Source organism: Lycium ferocissimum, chromosome 5 (genome assembly GCF_029784015.1).
Source record: "Lycium ferocissimum isolate CSIRO_LF1 chromosome 5, AGI_CSIRO_Lferr_CH_V1, whole genome shotgun sequence".
Taxonomy (NCBI): domain Eukaryota; kingdom Viridiplantae; phylum Streptophyta; class Magnoliopsida; order Solanales; family Solanaceae; genus Lycium; species Lycium ferocissimum.
Genome location: NC_081346.1, coordinates 32,836,379 through 32,856,477, shown reverse-complemented (window position 1 = coordinate 32,856,477; position 20,099 = coordinate 32,836,379). Strand labels below are relative to the sequence as shown.

General features: G+C 36.3%; 1 non-coding gene and 1 pseudogene across 1 annotated transcript; both read right to left on the bottom strand.

The window, feature by feature from the left end:
* Positions 1-565: 565 nt before the first annotated feature.
* LOC132057730 (putative late blight resistance protein homolog R1A-10) lies at positions 566-11,695 on the bottom strand (annotated as a pseudogene).
* A 7,142-nt stretch (positions 11,696-18,837) lies between these two features.
* On the bottom strand, positions 18,838-18,944 carry LOC132058662 (small nucleolar RNA R71). The gene has a single exon (XR_009415382.1). It is a non-coding gene; the product is annotated as a small nucleolar RNA R71 (small nucleolar RNA).
* Between the last annotated feature and the right edge of the window lie 1,155 nt (positions 18,945-20,099).

Below are 20,099 nucleotides of genomic sequence, written 5' to 3'. Positions count from 1 at the left end.
TCATTGGTGAAAACTTGATGTCCATGGTCCATGGAATATAAAGTTGGAAACATAATGCTTCCTAAAGTTGAAAACATAATGTTTCAAGTTGATGTAGATGGGCAAGATTGTCGAAAAATCTAGATTCTCCAAAACATACATAGTCGCCGTGATCTCCAAAAATTCCTATCTTTTTAACATTCCAAATCCCTGACATGACCTCTTTTGTGCAACAACATGGAGACAAGCTAGAAACAGTTTGTAACAACATACCTAGTGAAATCCCACAAAGTGGGGTCTGGAGAAATAATTTGTATGTCTGAAAAAAACAACTTACTCTTCTCATCAACAGATACACTTGGAGGATTTGGAAAATCAAAACCATACACTCCGAGGTGCCTTAATTGCGCTAGTTCCCAAATTTGTTCTGGAAATTCTGCGTATGAATATTGCCCTTCAGTAATGAATGTGTGCAGATTCCATAGATCACGAATTTCTGGAGGTACTTTCAAATCCCCTTTCGTGCTGTACAGTTCTAGGTAACTCAGCCAAATGCGGCATGTATCTCAGAAGGGAAACTTGTTAACTATATGGAACTCAAGTCCAAGATTCTGATTAACAAGAAATAAAAAATGTCTTCATCCAGCATATAAGTAAAAGACCCAGCACGAAGAGACAAAATAGAACGGGTTCGAGTTTGTTTCAAGAAATTGTTGTCTCCGTTATCTGTCTTTGTCCTAATCAAATGTTGATATCGCGGGGTAAGAAGGTCCCTAAAGTCAAACATAAAACTATCATCGGTCCATCGCTTGAAGGGCTGCAAGCTATGCATTCTGAGTTGAACATATTCATCCAAATCCTCATTGAAATCAAAACCATAACGTACAAAGTCATTTATGATAAAAATGTTTCGGCTTTGAGCTTCTCTCGAGCATGGCTCATATATTAGATCATGAACCTTACATGACTTAACTTTGGTTTCATCCCAATTTTTATCGCTGATGAGAACTAGACATCTGCCGATAAGATCTTGTAAACACTTCTCAGCCTCTCCTTTCAAGTCTTTTCCCAACGTCAGGAACCCCTCAGCCATCCATAATCTCATCAATTTCTCCACTGGAATCTCACTGTCTTCTGGGAAAATTGCAAAATCGAGAAGACATGCTTTTAGATCACTGGTCAAGTGATTGTAACTCACCTCAAGTACCTGTAAACACTGTTTATCGGGATCATTTGTGATTGACTTGAAATCTTTAGCAATATTTTCCCAATATTCTATTGTCCTTTTAGATTCGAGAAGCCCAACAATCACGGCAATAGTTAGTGGTAAACCATGACATTTGTCAGCAATTTGTTTCCCAATAGTCTCGAACTCAGATGGTAATGCTTCATTTGCAAACACGATACTTTAAAAAAGGTTCCAACTCTCATCCGGGTGTGTGAATCCCATTTGCAAAGAGAGATTCTCTGCGCCAGCATGACAAGCTACTTTAGTGTAACATGTAGTCAACAATATTCGACTCCCCTTGTTTTCACTTGGAAAGCATTGCCTCACGTCATCCCATGCTTTACTGCTCCACATGTCATCCACGACAATTAAATATCTCTTACCCTTTAAACTCTTTTGCAGCAAGTCAGCTAGATCTGCCTCATCGTCCATGTCAAATGTGTCACCCTTTGTAGAATGCAGAAAGCTCAACAACATTTCCTTTACATTGTGTTGCTGAGATATAGTACCCCAGGCACGAACATCAAAATGAGAAAGAATACGTATCATTGTAAACTTCTTCTGCTAAAGTTGTTTTACCGATTCCCCCTATTCCGACGATCGGGATGACTTTAGGTTCACCAGAGAAGCCTCTTCATGAAGAGCGAGAAATTCTTCTCTGTGGTCACAAATTAGAGATTACATTGGCGTATTGGATGCTAAGAGCAGTTCTATTGTTGTCATAAGAGAAGCAACACTAGCATAGGCCATATCTGGTATTCCCGCTGGTCCTATGCATTTATGACCTGAAAGCTGCAAGTTACAAGGGGTCAAAGGTGTTAGAAATAACATTATTTGCGAAGTTGTGAAAAGGGAGGTCAAAACAAAGAGAAGATCAGGTAATTTTTCAGTCTTTGGCAGTATCTTGTACCTATATTTAATGGTCATCAATATACATGCATAAGGATATTTGTGAAAATCCCTGCAAACTTTCTATCCTATGTATCCTGCTTCACTTGATATAGTTTTCATTCACCCTCAAAATTTTCAATACTTTTGTACTGTTTCAATGCAAATTAATGATGCAATTCTTTATCACTTTGGATATGAAGTTTCTTTTATTCAACATAATTAACAATCAAACAGTGTTGCAATTCCAAACTACTTGAGTTGGCAATATGAATCCTCTATATCCATTCTGCTCTATCTGGAACGTTTTCATTCCAATACGGATAAATAATTTGTATTTAAAGGCAAATTAGAGGCTTCTTATAACTAAAGGTTCCTTAAATCTCATGCGTACTTGAATGTGACATACAAGTATCTAACATGAGTAAAGAGACTACTAAGAAAACCGGACCTAATGTAAGTGCAACAACAGAGCAGGATCCCTCTTGTTCCTGTTTAGTCCCCTTCATTTCGGAAGCTCTTTCTATTAGTTTGTATACCCTATATGCTTAGCGAAACAACATTTTTTCAAAATACTACAGCTCTTTCAATACAATATCTCTCCACTAGTTCTAGGTCTACCTTTTATCCTATATACTAGTGCATGGTCAAACTATCTCTGGTAAAATTCTCTAGTTTTATGTCTAATGTGCTACTAGCACTCTTTTTCCGATGCCCATTCCTAATCTTGTTCAATCTATTAATACTTACCTGTTTCAAAAAACAAAAAAACAAAAAAAAAAGTCCAATCTATTTATGGTTATTATCTTAGTGTCGCATTTTATGCAAAGCAAGCTCATTTCTGGATATATCAGACCTTAGATGTCCAAAATCACACCCATCTGGTTCTCTGTGGACATGATACTCTGAAGGCTTGGCGACTGATAACCCGTGGCGGAGATAGAATTTTCAGTAAGGAGATTCAAAATATAAAGAAGTAAACGCACTAAGAAACAACGGGGATTCAACATCTATTAGATGTACATAAAAATACTTCTGACCTTGTATATACATTGTAAGTTTTTAGCAAAGGGGTTCATTTATTACCCATTAACAAACCCCCTTGTGTCACCTAGCTCTGCCATGTTGATACCTATCATAATTGTATGCTATTTTCACATCTTTTATATGTTTATAGGGCTTAAGTGGATTAATTTATTACCCATTAACATCTTGATTTAACCTTTTGGATCTCAATCTTTATGCATTTTCCAAAAGTTTAGAGTATCCTAAATATAGTGTATGCACTATATATAGAGGCCATCACTCAAATGGTCACTCAACTATCTGAAAGTACCCAGCGAAGTCATGTTTCTTTTGTTTGTAACGGAAAAATCACTTAACTATGTCTATAGACTATAGCACACAGAAAGTCACTCAACTGGCTAAATACCTATTTTACTCTCTAAATTATCAACCTTTGTCATTTTTTACCTTTTCAAATATTATGATACTTTTTTCTCTTTTTAATCCATATTATGTTAACTATAGAACAAATATATCTTATTTATAGGGTAAATATTGAAATATAGTTCTCACGCATATATAATGGTGTAATAATAAAATAATTGACCGCTTTTTTCAAGCATATATAATGTATATCATAGTATATACCTCCATTTTTTTTTGTATTACATGCATTGAATATATGTTTTTAAAGCTTTTATTCTTTTTCATTCTCAATTATGTAATTTTTTAGTTTTTGTTGTTATTATCAAAATCATTGATACCAACAAATTATTCTAAATAATTCTTTTTACGATGCTCAATTATTTTATTATTTCAACATTATATATGCTTGAAAATTATTTTTCACTTTTTTACTTTATAAGTAAAATTTGTTTGTTCTATAGGTAAGAGAAAAAATATCATAATATCGAAAGAGTGTAAAAAATGATAAAAGTTGATAATTTAGAGGGTATAACAGGTAGGTTTAGCCGGTTGAGTGACCTTCTGAGTGATTCATACATAGTTAAATGACTTTTCTGTTACAAACAAAAGAAACATGAATTTACTAGATATTCGAATAATTGAGTAACAATATGAGTAATGGACTCATGTTTATAGTGCAAGGAGCTCAATTAAACTTTGATCAGCCACTACAAGTGTTCTGTTGCTCTAAGTTTAATCACATCAATGACGAGTAGTTCAGGGATACTAACCTTTCAATCGCAGATCAGCAATACAAGAGGATTTGGTAGTAGCAAAAAGCTACAAAATCACTGCAACAAGTACTATATGTGAGAAAAACACAAATATGAGTATCAGCAAACAAATGGATAAATCACACAAAAGATACAGTAAGTAAACAAGATATATAGAGAAAAAAAAAAGGCAGGGTACTGTTCTTCAACAAAAAAGAAAAAGAAAATGGACAAAAGGCATACCGCTTGAGTGGCTGAAATGGTTAAGGGTATCCTTATCCGTGATAGAGCCTGTTTGGATTAGCCGGAAAAAAATGACTTTTAAGCATAAGTGTTTAAAGTGCTTTTTAAATGCTGAAAGTTATTTTATAAATAAATAGTTATGTGTTTGGATAAAAGTGCTTAAAGGGTTTTTAGAAGTAAGGGTATTATTGGAATTAACAGAAAATATAAGGGATAAAAGGATAAAGTTATTGGTCAAATCAAAATAGCTTTTTAGGCCAAAAAAAAAAAAGTTGGGTTGAGCAACTTCATGGTTTTGATTTATTTTAAGTACTTTTTAACTTAACTTAAGTTATTTTTTATTTTTACTAAATACTCAAATAAGTTAAAAATGGCTTATAAGCTGGTTTGACCAACTTATAAGCCAATCCAAACGGGCTCATACTAAATTCCACTATTCCGCTAGTAGTATATAAGGAAAGAAATAAAGTGGTACTTCCTCTGTCCCAATTTTTGTGACATACTTTCCCTTTCAGTTTGTCCTAAAAAAAATTGTTACTTTTCTTGTCCCAAAAAAATTATCACTTTTAATATTTAGAAACAATTTAATTTTATTAAAAGTGTTTCTTTTTAAAATTTTGTGCCTAGTCAAATGACGTCGGAAGCATCTTCCGTTAAAAGATGAATATTGGGAAGTGCCTTATTGTTTTACACGAGGAATACATCACATGAGCGGACACTAATTAATTACTCCCTCCGTCCCAAACAGATTGTCTTAATTTGATTTAGCACGGAGTTTAAGAATAAAGGAATACTTTTGAAATGTGTGGTAAAAAATAAGCCTTAAATATTTGTGTGAAGTGTAAATCATCTCATAAAGTTAAATTGTTTCTAAATACCGAAATGTGCCAATCTTTTTGGGACGGAGGGAGTATAAAATTTACTACTCCTCCGATTCAAAATAAGTGTTCACTGAACTTTTAGTATATCTCTTAAGAAAATACTAATTTCTAGACAAAAATAGATATTTTGACGAAACTATACTTAATTAATATGTGTGAGGATCTGATCACTTAGCATCAAGGACAAATCTAGAAAAATAAAATTAATTCTTTCTTACTTTGTAGGTGGACACTTATTTTGAACCAAAATAAAAAGACGAAGCAGACACTTATTATGAACCGGAGGGAGTACAACGTACAACATAACTCTGTTAGTTAAATAAATAACTGTACCCATGACAAATTCTACATGCACATTAGCAGGGGCAGATTTAGAGGGTGCCGAGGGTGTTCACCTCGGCAAAAAATTACAGTGTATAAATAAGATAGATTTTCTGTGTTTATGTACATATATTAACTTTTGAATACCCTGAACAAATGCAAAAGGTCAACTCAAGCGATCCTTGATGTTCAAAATTGTCTTTAACGACCTAGGTTCAATTCCCATTAACAACATTATTTTTATTATTTAGCTTTTATTATTTTTTTCAAACCCCATGAATCAAAATCCTGGATCCGCCACTGCACATAAGCTATCTGCCACTAAGTAGGCATTTAGACATAAATTGGTTGATATTTGAAAGTTGAAGTTCATGTTTGGACATATAAATAGAGTTGAAATTTGTGAGTAAAAACTTGAAAAGTCCTAAAATATAATTTTCAAACTTAAACTCGAAGTTGAAAAAATGAGCTAGTTTAATAAGTAAACATTTATATTTCCATAGGTGGACAGATTTTTGAAACGAAATCTATGAACAAGCTCCAAATGAATGTATTTTTGTGAGCTTGTTTCCAAGGATTAAGAACTTGACAAAAGAGGACAGATTGTACTTTCCCCCCATCTTTCAAGTCTTAAAGACTCATTTATTTTGAAGTGTCCTTGGTCCATAAATTTGAGAGGGATTAAAGAAGGCTTAAGTCATCGACAGACACTCAAATTTGTTCGTGAAATTCATTTAGATCCTTCAACTGAGACTCCTACCAGTTGAACCCTCCAAAATCACTTTTAGTGTGCCACTTGAACACAAAATTAATATGCAGCCAAACATAAAAAGTGCTTGTAATTCACAAGCCAAAACAACCAATAAAACGGAGACACGTGGATTTTAATTAAACAAAAAAAAAAAATTGGTCTCTTTCTTCCGCAAACAGCCACCCCCCCCCCCCTCCTTCTTCTTCTCTTTTATATTTCAGTTTCCCCGTCGAGCAGATTCACCAGAGCAACCATTAAACAATCAAGATGCCCACCCCTCTCCTTCATTTCTCCGTTAACACTGAACTCTCAAAATTTTCGAAGAGACACCCTGTCGTGTTGATGCTTCTCCAGCGTTGTTCTGGTGAAAGCATTAAATAAAAAGAAAATCACATGTTTGGAGTTGTCCATTTCAGATCTTCTAACAAGTCCATTTCGTTGATTTCTCAGTTCTAATCCATTGTTGTTCTTGTTATATTCTGTTTTTAAGGCAAAAGAGAGACTAGATCTGGTCATGGGCGTGCTCTTCTCGTTGCGGAGATGGTGATGAACTAGGGAGATGGTGGTGGCAATAGCGGTCTCACTATATTTTCTCGCCGGAATCTTGCTCGTTTACATTTAATGAAAATTATTGTATCATATGTTTAATAAAGATAACCCAAAAATAAAAAACTAAAGGAATAGAAACTGGGGGGAGGGGCGACGATGGCGGCAATGGCAAGGATGGTGCATTGGTGGTGGGTGGGCCAACAAAGAAGATGACCTTACCTTTTTAGTTGATTTTTATTTTCTTGTTTGATTATTTATTTATAGTTTCATGTTTCCAAGCTAAAAAAATAAATAAATTATAATTTGAAATTGTTTCACGCACTCAGAGCAAGTGTATTTCACGCACTGTGCCACGTCAACAAATTGTGTCTAAGTGGCACAAGAAAGTGGTCTTGAAGGGTTCAAGTGGTAGGAGTCTCCGTCGGAGGGTCTAAATGGATTTTACAGACAAGTTCGAGGGTTTGTCGATGACTTAAGACATTAAAGAAAGAAGGCTGAATGCATATGCGGCCCCCTAAACTTGCCTCTTTTTCCCATTTTGGCACCTCAACTAAGTGTTGTTCCTATTGAACCCCATGAACTCGTCCTCAAGTGTGTCTATCAAACACAATTCGACTTACATAGTATTCCATCTTCAATGTAGCAACATGCTAATATATATTCTAATTTAATTATGTCATCTTTTAGCTAAGATTAGCAGCAATTGAGAGGAAAAAAAAGAGTAACTCTTAATTAAGCTGGCAGTGGAAGAGCAGAATAAGCAGAAACCGACAACTATGACCTAAAGAATAGCTTACCACATGTCTATAATATTACTCTACTTTCATTTCCCCAATTTAATTTCTGCTTCTAATAAAAATCAGATTTAGGGGGTTTGATAGACACACTTGAGGATGAGTTCAGGGGTTCAGTAGAAACAACACTTAGTTAAGGTGCTAAAATAGAAAAAAAAGATCAAGTTTAGGGGGCCGCATATGCATTAAGCCAAGAAAGAAAGTAGCATGGGATTTGATGAGATGTATAACCATGGAAGAAATAGACAAAAGCATGGGACCAAGAGAAACTTTTCACATGTTTCTTTACTATTCTCTCTATTCACTGTTCTCTGTCCAGTTTAGGAAATGATTAGTTTTAGGTGTAGAAAATGATTTGAGAATAAGTAATTAATGCTAAGGGTGAAACATGAAAAACAATTCTCTTGATATGCTAAAAGTGACACGTAAAAGTGAAAATGTATTTTTAGTATAGTTGACAAGTAAAAGTGAATGAATCATGTATGCAATTGCAATCCAAGTGGCTGCATATTTTGTTATAGTATTGTTTCTGTTGAGTACCTATTGACTCAATGATCATGAGCTTACATTGAAGTTTTGATGATTTGACAAACAATGTACCCAATGACAATCAAGGGAGATGTAAGGAGGGGATCATTTGAAAAACCAGACATTGAAATAGATCTCCAAAGGTTTCAGTGAAGCAGAGCTTATATCAACAAAGGAACTACCCAAAGGAACTGATCCTTACCACGCAACTAGAGACTGCAAGTTGTTTCATACCGACATTAGAGAAGATGGAATATTAACTGATTCTTATTTGATGAAGAGTTGGATTTCAAGTTATGATAATACTATATAAATACCTAAGTTGATCAACATGGAAATTAACATTGTAGTAGGACAAGGAAGCCGACGTGCAAACAAATACAAGGAAAGAAAGAAAGATCCAAGTCGAACAAGGTTTGATTTTCAGGTACAATTAATGAAACCAAAACATGCTTGGAGTCAATTATTCAAGGCGACAACTACTACTATATATACACAACACCAAAAAACTTTGGAGCTCAACCACAATCACAAATCACAAATCACAACATTCCAACGAGAGACTTAAGTGAGCGCAGTCAACACTTGGTCTTAGAAGAGCCACCTGCACGACGATGAAGAACCCAAGCTTATCAAGATTTATCATAATGTTCTTTGGTTTGTCTAGGTTAGGTTCTGTTGTGGTTCCACCCATTTACCTAAATATTGTGTAATAGGTGTTCATTGATTAAACTTTTGTAAGGATTGTGATTTAGGTGGACTGTTCGAGGAACAGGTCCTTAGGTTATTGTCACCTTTTAAGGGCTCCTAATTTAGTGAAGACCTTGGGAAATCCTGTAGGAAAGATAGGTCATGGTTTTTGACTCCCTTGAGCAAGGAGTTTTCCAAGTGAAACTCTTGTGTTGATTTTTCTATTCCGCTGCATTACCTTCTTACGCAAACTGTTCTAAGAATCTGATTCTTAGAGTGCGTAGAAGTAGCTCGATCCTAACAGTTTCCACTTGTCTTTTGCCTATGCGCCTCGAACAATTTTTTCCCTTGTGTGTGCAAGATCAACCAATATAGACCCCGTAGACAGCAGTGGTGCACAATTCAAAAGCTATAACAATATGAAAAACATTTAAACATGTGAGTGTCCATCCTGTTCTGAATCGACTGGCTCTAAGTCCTGGGTTATCTCTGTTGAAGCATCTTGAACGATTCATAAGGGGATATGTGAATGTGAGATGTAATCGAATTTGGTTCTTTCTGTTTGAACTTTTTTTAAAAACTTTTGAACAGTGGATTCGCAAAATAAGTACACGACATAATGTTGATACCAATGATATTATGTCGAAGTTTGCATAAGTATACTCACTCAAAGACAATAATTGAATTCCTTTATTTATGCTTCAAAATTCTTCATTGCTCAGAATTGTTTTGTTTGTCAGATTTCTTGAGAAGTACTTCAACAGAACTAATTAACTCTTTGATGAAGAGTAAGTTATTTTTTTGTGGTTACAAATTAAAATGTGAAAGCAATTCTATTGCTCCCATAAGAGAAAATATAGAGTTATGTTACTTTATACACATGATTTTACACTTCTACAAGTTATGTTTAAGTCAAATAAATGATGTCATAAAGCAAATCTGTCCCATATGCAATACTATTACTAGATCTTTTTATTCTCAATCTTGAATCTTTGTATCAAATGCAAGACTCAGAGAGTTACTTTCTTAAAAAATGAATCTGGGGAATCCAAGTATGTTACTCCCTTCGGTCCAAAATAATTGAGGTTTTAGTCTCTAAAAGTTGGTCTAAAATAATTGATGTTTTACAAAATCAAGTAAGTATTTAGTTCTCTTTTTCAAATTTACCCCTTGATACATTTTCATATCCCATAATAATTATGTCAACCTAAAAAGATAAGAGAATCATAATTAAGGGTGTATAAGTCAAAACCCCTATTAAATTTTAGGAATGAGAGAATTCCTTAATCCATATGTCCAAGCTTAAAACCTCAATTATTCTGGATCGGAGGGAGTATTTATTTTATACTATGAGGAGTACATCACATGCACGCCAAATTAATTTCAAAATTTACTACCACGTACAGCATAGCTCTATTAAATCAGTAATTAAGAAAAGACCGTACACATTAGATATCTAATAATGACAAATTCTGCATTCACATTAGCTGCCTGCCACTAATTAAGTTTTGATGAAGTTTAATAAGTCAAGCAAATACAATATGATAAAGGTGGGATAATTATCCCAATAGAAGTTTGGGTTAATAAATATTTTCTCCCTTAACGTTTAAAAAAATCTATTATTACACGTCTTCTCCATAAATTTCTCTTGCAATCAAGGTGATTATTCGATTTCGTTCTTTTTCCCTCAATTTAAAAGAGTCTTTAAGACGTACTCAGTGTCAAAAGTCCACTTTTTGGCCCATAAATTAGAGAGGGGGTTAAGAAAGAGAGTAGTTACCGAATGGCTTCCATTTCTCTTTTGGCTCTGTGCCTCAGGATTTAGAATGTGTTCAACCAAAAAACGCTTTTGAAGTGCGCGCACATTCACACATTTATCTAAACCAACTGACTCTAAATCCTGCATCATCTCTATCGGAGCATCTAGAATGAATCATATAAGAGGGTATGCGAGATGTCACTGCTTGGCGGGTCCGATCATTTGAAAAGCTATAAAGTCAACTCAGTTGGATTCAACCAACCCTAGGTTATGCACCCTCTCATGGAAACTAATCAAGAACTCATAAGCATCATCTTCTGGGTGTCCATCATACCATGGTAGCTTCATCTTCTCCAACTGATCAAACCTCTTCAACTCCTTCACAGTCATAGTAGGCTAAGCAATTGGGTGTGGAGCAACCAGAACTGGCATGCCCATAAATTGAGGAGCTACAATAGCAGCTGGCTGTGCCCTTAGGTTCGAAATCTTGGAACAAGCACTGGATCGGGAGTCTGAGCTCCGACTCTCATCTGAGAACCATCTGGAGTGACTAGTAGTATGCACGCCTGGGCCATACCCTCAAGAAAGCCCAACATGCGCACCATAGTATCCTTAAGAATTGGAGTAGCAACGAACCCAAGTGGTACCTGTGCAAGTCCAACCTCATCTGCCTGAATCGGCTCCTTCTCCGGAACAACCTCTAAGTTTAGAGACACATCCCTAGCATGGCCTGGAGCAGCCGCTGGTGCTCAGTCTCTGGCTGGTATAGTAACACAGGCTCTACCACTGCCTCGCCCCTACCACGTTCCCTGCCTTCTCCATATGCAACAACTTTAGCAGCGGGTGTGGGTACATGTGTTGGCTCCTGGTCTCCAGCTGGAGTCGATCGTGTCCTCACCATTTATGCGAGAGTGATTCGAAAACTTTTAGAGTCCAATAGAATCAAGTACGCATTATAAAGAATGAAAGAGTAGAATTTTCCTAAATGTCCTATATCCTCTCTAAGTACAGAGCTCCTCGTACCGATCCGCAAGACTTAACTAGACATTGCTGTTGCACTCATGAGACCGGTGAACTAAAACTCTGATACCAAATTATACGACCCAAATTCCAAGCCGTGAAGGCACTTACACCCACCTGGTAAGAGAAACATCCACAACCGATAAAGCCAAATCTTAACAAGTTAATTATGTAGAAAGAATAAAGTAAGCCATTTCAATATCATAAAATAAATCTCATAATCATGAATATACAAAGGTACTACACCCTAAAACCTGGTGTCATAAGTACAAAAGCTACTAGAGTAAAAGATGCAAGTCTGATAAGTCATCTCAAATACCCGGTTTGAGAATGTAAAAGACATAAATAAAATAAAGAAAGGAGTCTGGTGCCGCGGATCAACCAACAACTCACTCCGAATACTCCAAAGAGTCGCCTCAATGGTTGGTGACTCCACACGCTCTACTGGTGCTCGGAATAGACTCTGGACTCAAAAAGGTACAACAAGTGTAGAGTGAGTACCAGAAAACAATGTGTACTCAGCTGCATCATTGACCGATCCTAAACTAAAATAGCGGTGAGGGTTGGTCTTTCGAATGCTTACTCCTACACTTAACAACTATTAGCTCAAAAGGGCATTATCTTAATCCAAAAATTAAAGGATAAGTAATTTGCAAAGTTCAACAGATATCTAAGAAATCAATCAAGTCAGATAATAACATTTTAACCAATCTTCCAATTAAGCAAAAAATAGAGAGTCGATGAAATGATATGATATGCAAATGCAATGCAAAGGCCATCTAACAATCGGTATACACACGCTTCTTTAATAAGGATGCGTGACCCATGGGGGACTCATGAGGTTCATACACCACCCAGAACCATTTTCTATTGGTTTTCATCCAATCCGGTTGTCAATCTCAACATTTAGCCAATTCAGCTCTCAACCTCAATATTTAGCTCAAATTTGGCTATCAATCACAACACTCTACTCGAAATCATTTCTCATAAGACATCACCATATGTATCCTCAGGTGTAATATGCATGAGATACCATATGAAAGCATGGATATGACATGCACACATAATAAGCAACAATTCTTTAAAGGTAAAGGCTCAATTTATCTCTTTTTCATCCTTCAACGAGAATTACAGAGTGATGAGAACACATAATCAACAAGCAAGAGATTCATATCTCACAGAAGCAATCACAATTTTGTAGACACCCATATTGCTCTATTACTACTTTGAACCCAAAAAATTGACTCCGAGCTCTGGAGGGCAAAAATATAATTTCGACACAAAAGGAAATCCCAAAAATGACTCAAATGCTACTTCAATTCGGCTTCAAGGATTGATGTTATATCCCGTGTTTTGTGCGTTCGGATATTTCACGGTGGTCGTGGTAAGTTAAGGGAATGACCATCTTCCAAATGTATTTTAATATACAAGTTGGTTATAAATATTATTTATGAACATTGGTAGTATGGAAATATTGAGAAAGGTTAAGGGTAAAAAGAGGAATTCGCAAAATGGTTCATGGAAATAATGTGGAAGCGCTAAGGGCAAAATGGTAATATTGAGGAAAATTCGAGGTAAAATGGAAATTTCGCATAAGGTTCATGAAAGTTCCAAGAAGGGGCCATATTGGCCATGTGACAAAAAAAAAAAAAAAAGAAGAAGAAAAGATGATGACAAATAATTAGTCATCTTTGATAAATTCAACAAAAAAAAAAGAGAAATTTCTAGAGAAATTTAGAAAGGGCATGTGCCCCTCACATGAGTGTAGGAATTATATGTATATATATGTGAGGGTGGTCATCATTTTATTCAAGAGAGAAAGAAAGAACAAAAAAAATGAAGAAGGAGAAAATAAGGCCATATTCGGCCATAACCATGGAAATTTGGCTCCATGAAATCTTGTCCAAAAAAATTGTTTCTTCATGTATTCCTACCAATTCAAGGATGCTCTTTAACATGATATAGTTGTTGAAGCAAGAATTTTTCTTTTGTTGCAAGTTGACAACTTTAGCCAAGTTGAGAAATCGAGAAGAAGAGGTAAGAATTCAATCTTCTTTATGTATTATGGATGTTGTGAATGTTGTAGTGTGGAGAAATGAATGAAAACTATGAAAATAATGTGTGTTGTGAATGTGGCCGTGTAGTAGTAATATGGCCGTGTATATGTGTAGTGGTGAGAACAATGGTTTAATGATTTTATTTAGTGTTTTGTTTGTGGATGTTATGAATTATATGTTGGCAATGGAAGTTGATAGTGTTGGTTGAAGTGGCAAGTGTTGAGAGTGGTTATGGAAGCCAATGTAATCATAATATTATTTCTTACATATATGGAAAACAATATTGCTAGTGTATGGGTTGTTAGTATAGTTCATGAATTTGGAAGGAGAAAATATGTTGTTGTTGTTGTTACTCCATTTGGAAGAAATTGGGTGGCATAGCATATGAATTGGATTATATGAATATTGTATAGATGGTTTGAAGAATTCTTGAATATAGTTTGGGTGGTTGCGGATCCGAACTTAAACATGTAAGCAATTATGAATTGAATGTAATTGAAAGTCGTTAAAGTTTGTAGAAAGAAGTTACAAATGTTAGTACGCGTTTTGAATTGAATGTTGAAGTGTTGCTAGAATAATTGTTGGTATTGTTGATGGTTTGGCCGGGTTGAATTCCCGGATTGTTGTTGATTAAAATTAGCCAAGTTGAATTTTTTGGGGATGGTGTATGTACAGGGGAAGTGCTGCCGAAATTTCGGTAGACAAGTGTTACTTTAAGATTCAACTTCTACAATGCTCAAATTAATGTTTGGCAAATGTGACCAAATTGTAGATTTTGGCGAATTTGGAACTCGAGTTTGGAGTGGCGTAAGAGGCGAAAAAGGTACGTAAGGCTTCACCCTCTCTTCTTTGGCATGTCTTAGACGTAATAGGCTTGGATACGTGCCTCGGGGACCACTCCAATTCTAGAAATCCGAGTTTGAAATTAGCCCTTTTTCATTCAATAGAATTGAATTAAGTTCTTCACATTTTATTGAATAACTGCACCCAACATCTATAACTTGTCAAACGAAACCGGACTACAATAAAACCCTCATAAATGGCCCCAAGAAGCTTATTGTATGTAGTTTGGTGTACGCCACCTCTATTGACCCGAGGTGGGCCCGCTACTCCCGAATTCTCTCCTTTTGTTCTATTTGACTTGTTTCCGCACTAAAATTAAAGGAAAACTTTTGGTTATCATTCCGATTATTAAACAATAGTGCTTTAACCAATCTAGTGATTCCAAGGCATGATTCTTCTTCTCTGATAGCTCGTAAATGTTTTCCAAAGTGCCCGTATTTTTTCCCAAAACAAAGATTTATGACAAAGTAAGCTCTATGACGAGGACGATGAATATGTTCTACAATGACATGGATGATGTCAAGGAAGAAAATGTTTATATGATGGTTCCATGATTGAAAGTTCCAAGTTTATGATTTCAGTAATGATATGAGAACGTTGAGCTATTTTCTGAATTCTCAACTCTATTCATGAATGATGACTATTTTTTTAAAGGTTCCAAAGTATACGAAACGACGCCTTATGATCTTGCTTTATGTTTTCTCATGATATTACTTCATTAATAGTCTCACCCTATATTTATTGCTCCTTCAAGGCGAGACAAGCGCCCATAGTTATTCCATAATATAATCGGAGGTTACCGACCTTACGTCACTCCGATCGAGTTATAGCTTTCCTTTGGGCTCCCCTGCATGCTATGGTATGATATATAGGTATTTATATGTATATGGGGAAGATGGGGAAAAGGGCAGAGCGCTATAGACGCTGGGATATACACACGGTACATGTATCCGTACTTGACTTGATATCATCCCGACGCGGGATGCCCGACGCGGGATATATATATATATATTTATGGTTAAATGGATCGGTCGCCGACGCCGGCAATATAATATGTTCTATTTTCTCGTATATACGAAAGAAATATTTTTTTTAGAGAAAGATAAGCATGTACGGCATCCGCCCCTGTGGGCACTTATATGCACAAAGTTACTCCTCGCTATCCTATGATATGTTCTATGTTTCCTATAGCTTATGGTTCATATGTACGGTTATTCCTTTACCTCACGATATGATATTCTGTTATTATTCATGCTTATATCTCTTACTATGTTGCTATTCTCGCCTTACATACTCGCACATAGCTCGTACCGACCCCTCTTTCTTCGGGGGGCGTTTCATGCCGCACGGGTATACCCGGATGAGCCGAGTCTAGCATAGAGGATGTTCCAAAGAGAGTTGGTAGGCTCCACTTGTCCCGAGTGCTTCCGAGTCGAGTATAGATGCTATGATGCTTTGATCGGTTAGAGACTTTGCGTACGCAGTCGCGGGTGTTCAGTTGTCGTCCGAAAGCGGCTCCGTTGTACCGATATGTTATTATGTTTCGTGTCACGAATCTTGTATGATGTCAGATTTTACTTATGAAATTTTTTTTTTTATGTATTCATTTCTAACTGATTCATAAGTTTATATGTGTAATAAGAGTTAGCGTGTTCGCTCGGCTCCGAATATGGGGTCGGGTGCCCATCACACCCTAGTAAGATCGGGGTGTGACAGTATAATTTCAACTTTAGGATTTGAAATCCCAATTCCAACCCAAATAATGATTTAGAATGCTAAAATCCGTGATTACATGATTAATTAGTAAACGGGAGGTTAGATTCTTACGCCCGTGGTGAAACTGGAAAATCCCTTCAAGAATCTCCCAAAATCGATGTCTCTAGCTCAAGATATGAAATGAAATGTCAAATAACATTTTTGGGAATAAAACAATGCTGCTCAGGGGTCCTTCTTCGCGATCGCGAAGGACCTCTCGCGAATGCGACCCGACTTAAACCCGACCCATCGCAATCGTCGTCCCCAATTGCGACTAACATGCTTTGGCATCCGACTGATGGTTATATATTCCTCGAGTTTTATGAGCATATATTATGTGTTTTTCATGTGAAGATAGTGATATTATGCGTGTGATGGTGTTGAATTGCATCGTTTGTTATGTGGGTCGAATTAAATCGAACTTGACAAACAAGACAGAATTGAAGGAGAAACAAGCTGAAAATTGAAGGAAAAGGCCGCCCGATCGTGTAGCCTGAAGCATCACCACACAAGACTTCGCGTAGAGGAAGTAGTGACGAGAAATATCTGTAGAGGAAGTAGTGACAAGAAATTGTGTGCTAAGAAGTTGTGCAAAGGGCTGTCCTGCTATGCGATCGCAGCGTGCGAGCGAGGGGTTTTAATTCGAGGCTAATTTTGGCATTTTACGGACAAACCCCTGGGACTATATAATGTTTTAGCTAATCTAATTAGGTTATGCTAGTTTTGGGAACGAGACTCTTGGAAGCTGGAAGTTTTTGACGTTTTCACTACTTTCTTCAATCGATTCAATACAGTTGTTTGGATCGAAATTTGGTTGTAATGGTTTCTAGTTTTCCTTCTTCTTCTATTATGCTTATCGCGACTATTATGGAGCAGTTTATCTTAGATTTTTGACAAACATGGTGTTTTGAGACTTATGTAAGGGTTGACGATATTATTTTGCTAGAATTTTCTAAAGGAGTTTTGAACATTATGCAACTTATTCATTACTTTAATTTAATCGAAAGAGAATTACTTTAGTGATTATTTATGTGATTATTTATTGTTGAAGTTCAATTCTTTTTAGTAATCGAAAGAGCTTATTAAATTATTCTTGAAATCAAGACAAGAAAATATTCGAGAGATGTTTTCCTTCTATGAAGTTCATTAGATTAGTTCTAGCACATCCTCTTGAGTTTTAATTAGTATAACTTGAAGATATTAAGTTCATTCTAAAGAAGAGTGGAATATCGCAAATAATTCGTTGGAATCGAAAGAGTCAACGAGCCTTAAAAGATTGTTAACCCTGAATACTTCTTTGGCACCATCCTTGTCATGTTGCTCTATTTCTCCCATTGATAGTAAATCTTTGAATCGAAACTCTAAGTTCCCATTACCATTTAAGCTTGATAGTTAATTGTTACCCGTGGTTTAACACACAAAACTCTAAAGATTTTATTTCCTGAGTAATACTGAGCAAGGTCTTGTTTGAAATATTAATTTCACCAATCCTTGTGAAGACGATAATTATTCTATACTATCTTTGACAAGCGAAGCACTTAAGAAAATAATGTTGAATTTTGCACTAGTCAAATTTTGGCGCCGTTGCCGGGGATTGACAACAAATATTATTCAAATAGAATCTCGTGTATTAATTCAGGCTTTTACTTTATTTTATTTTAGTTACACTTAACCGGTCAATTTTTCTCTGACTGTAGGTAACAGGTTCTACTTTTAACTCTGGTGTATGACACGATCTTCATCACAGCAAATCATTTAATACGATCCATAGTTAGAAAAGTCATTACATCTCGTGAGGAAGGAACTTGCGGAAAGGGTCTCTGGGCAGTCATCTAGTCAAAACCTCATGGATCATACAGAAGAAGAGCTGCTATCGAGGTTCCACACAACCCCAATCGCAAAAATAGTCCACTTCCTACTCTTGTGTATGGTGACAGGGAGGAGGTTGGAAACCAACGAAATAATCACCCTCCTGTCAATTTGATCAAACTCGGCAAGGGATGGAAGATTTCTTAGAGATTATACCAGGTCAAACTACAATGAGATGCAATCGAGTGTAAGATGCCCACATGTTGCAGCCAACAATTTTGAAATTAAGCACAATGTTCTTCAAGCTATTCAAAAAATTGTGTTCATAGGGAAGCAGAATGAAGATCCAATTAGTCACCTAATAGATTTTGATGAAATCATGAACACATTTCACTACAATGGGGCGTCAGACGATGTAATTTAGTTGAGGGCATTTCCTTTCTCTCTAAAAGACGACGCGAAAATTTGGCTGAGAAGTTTACCTTCAGGATCAATTCGCACATGGGAGGAAATGATGACTAAGTTCCTTGACAAGTACTTTTCACCGGAAAGAACAACGAGAATGAGGAAATAAATAAACAACTTTAGACAACTTGAATCCGAAACTGTGTTTGAAGCGTGGGAAAGGTTTAAAGAATTACTGAGACGATGCCCTGACAATGGAATAGAGCCCTGGATGCAATTGACAAATTTCTGGAAGGCTTGACACCAGCATCTTGGAGGATATTGAACAACCCATTGGGAGGTCCTCTTATGAAGAAAATGCATAATTAATCCATTTAAATTTTGAATGAACTACCCTAAGATGCCAACCAATGGCTTGCAGATTGTACTGACGAAGAAAGGTAGCTGGGGTAAATCAGGTGGATGCATACACCACACTGCAGACTTAAATTTCTTCTATTGCCAAAGATGTGAAACAACTGACAGTAGCTCAAGGTCAAGCAGAGCCGCCGGTAAGATGTGATTTTTGCGGATTTGGACACCCAACTCATGAGTGTAAACAGGGCCCGATTTAAGAAGAAGAAGTAAATGCTGCCAGAAATTTTAATAGAGGTAATTACCAAGGGGGAACCAACTTCAATGCCACGGGAAAGAGGCATCCCAAATTTTCTTGGAGTTCAGCCAATGGTAGTCTTAACCAATGGCAGCAAAATAATCCTAGAGGTCAAGGACAAACACAATTAGGCTACAAGAATCAACAAAGGAAGCAATAGCAGAATTAACAACCTCAAATCAAATCAGCCAAGTTCGGAGGATGTGATGAAGACATTTATTACCAGACCATAACACATTCATAACTAAGACAAACGACAGGTTTGAAATTCAAAATTATGCTATTCGAAACTTGGAGAAACAAATGGGTCAAATGGACACTATGTTGTCTGAGAGAACTATAGGAACACTTCCCAGTGACACAAAGAAGAATCTAAAGAAAGTGAAATCAATGACTCTACGATGCGGAAAGATGCTGAAGGATTCTGGTAAAAAGTCAAAAGCTGAAGTGATGAAGAGACAAGATGGGACACAAAATGAGCAAAAAATTTCAAGTATTCCAGTTGAAGAGGGAGTAATATAAGGTGGAACAGGGAAAGAAAAGGGAGAATTTGAAGCTAACAAAGACAGACCTGCATTGACTTTTCCTCAAAAGCTGAAGAGGGAAATTCCTTTACATGCTCGGACAATTGCATCTGTCAGATCCCTGCATGTGCTAAATTCTTGAAAGATATTTTTTCAAGCAAGAGGAAATTAGAAGAAATCTTTGTGGTCAAGTTGAACGCCCAATGTAGTGCCATCCTCCAGAATAAACTTACTAAGAAA